Source organism: Phytophthora infestans, genomic scaffold (genome assembly GCF_000142945.1).
Source record: "Phytophthora infestans T30-4 supercont1.164 genomic scaffold, whole genome shotgun sequence".
Lineage (NCBI taxonomy): Eukaryota > Oomycota > Peronosporomycetes > Peronosporales > Peronosporaceae > Phytophthora > Phytophthora infestans.
In genome coordinates this window covers 1-2302 of record NW_003303595.1, presented here as the reverse complement: position 1 = coordinate 2302, position 2302 = coordinate 1, and positions in this window count along the sequence as shown.

The following is a 2302-nucleotide window of genomic DNA, read 5'->3' as shown; positions in this document are numbered from 1 at the left end:
ATCGTACGGGGTGCAACTTGCCTTCGTGTTCTTGTATAAGTGTCGTGCTCAACGCTCATTCATTCGCGAAGAGCATGACATGAACTGCCTTCGACCGATCGAAGTACCTGAGGATGGTTGAATGTGAAACACTCGCCTTCAATTTTCGAAGGAACGATGTGCCACCGAAAGGTCACCTTCAACAGCAAAGTCTTCATCCTTAAGCTGGTACAGCGCCGCACTGTGGACCGCGAAGTCTTAAATGAAGCGGCTGTAGTAATTAACCGCTCCAAGAAACGACTGTATGCCCTTTTTACTCGTTGGAAACGAAAGCTCGGTAATGGCCGCAAGCTTCTTCGGATCTTTCTCCTTCACGCGCTGTACCTTCAAGTGCCACTGCAAAAGCAGCACTGCGAATCGGACCGCACGTCCAAAGAGAGACTTCGCTTTATGCTCCTACTCTAACGTCGAGAATCGGGTATAGACATGTAGCGTCTTTCCTGCCAGCTGGACATAACCGATCTTCAACAGCAAAAGTAACGCCAAAACCTCCTTCTCAGCAGGATGGTAATTCATCTCGGATCCCTTAAGCACACGGCCGAGGAATCGTACGGGGTGCAACTTGCCTTCGTGTTCTTGTATAAGTGTCGTGCTCAACGCTCATTCATTCGCGAAGAGCATGACATGAACTGCCTTCGACCGATCGAAGTGCTTGAGGGTGGGTGAACGTGAAACACTCGCCATCAATTTTCGAAGGAGCGATGTGCCACCGAAAGGTCACCTTCAACAGCAAAGGCTTCATCCTTAAGCTGGTACAGCGCCGCACTGTGGACCGCGAAGTCTTAAATGAAGCGGCTGTAGTAATTAACCGCTCCAAGAAACGACTGCATGCCCTTTTTACTCGTTGGAAACGAAAGCTCGGTAATGGCCGCAAGCTTCTTCGGATCAGCCCTGATACCTACAGGCGAACTCTGATCCAACCGAAAGTCCACCTTGGGCTGGCAGAAGACGCTCTTGGTAGAACTAATGCTGATCCGACACTGTGCAAATCTTGCCAGCAATAGGTCCAGCGTAGCCAGACAGCTGTCAAAATCCTCGCCACCAAAGCAAATATCATCCACAAACGATCGTCGACCAAACACGGGTACCAGCGATGATTCGTCTGGTTCCCATTTCGTAAACATGTCAGCGACGGGACTGTTGACGAGTTGTAATCCAGGGTCGGCCTCCACCGATACTTCGCAGTCTGCCGTGAACTTCGTTTGAAACGAACTATCGGTGCCCGCTTCACGACGTTCCTTGGCCGGATCTTTAGCTGAACGCATCGTCTCCGAGTATTCAAATCAACCTCCTTTAGGTTGAACGCACCCCCATAGCGCATTGTCAATCATGCGTTGGTAAATCATCAATGTGTTCTTTAACCCGAAGGGCATGCGCATCCACTCGAAGTGTCCGAGTGCATAGACAAACGCCGATACTTAACGTGCTCGCAAGGTCATCATGACCGCCCAGAAGCCGCTTGCAGCATCCAGCGAGCAGAACCATAGGTAACACTCGAGATCAGTCAACAGATCGTCAACTAGCGGCATTGCATATTTCATGATTACGGTGATGGCATTCACCATCTTATAATCTACGCAGAGCCGGGTGTCCAGCCCGTTCTTTTTCATCACGATCACGATCGGCGATGACCATGGACTGTCTGAAAAGACGATAAGTCCTGCTTTCAACAAAGCCCTTAGCAGCTCGTACGGCTTGCTGAGAAATCGTAATGGCACGCGTCGGGCACGCTGCTGAATTGGGGCGTGCCCCTGCGTGTCGATATCGCATACCGCGCCGAAGGCTGGCGGCGGCAGTGCGTTACCACTAGCAATCAGGATGTGCTCGTGGTTCTTCAGCGTTGCAACCAGACGTTCTCTTCGATTGGACGATAGCTGGGGATCAGCAACATTGGGCGCATTGTAGTCTATCGTCGTGTTGATTTCTTCGATAAGGTCTGTGTGGTGTAGGGATTTCCAGATTCGACCATACGCCGACCTACTTTAGGTCAAGAATCGGCTCGGTCTGATAACCCAGAGCTTAGGAGCCAAGGATCACGGTAAGTACTCGGCGATCTGTCCGGATATGCTATCCGGATAGCCGCTAAGCTCAACGGCCGCCTGAAGAGTCGGTAGAGATCCGAAACGACTACATTTCACTAGATATTTGTATGAGAAGCATAGGATTAAATAGGAGGAGCCGAAAAGGCTCCCAGAAGATAACAGAGCAGAATTTTCCTAGTCCAAGACAAGTGTACACTTTTCCGGTAAGTCCCTGCATAGGG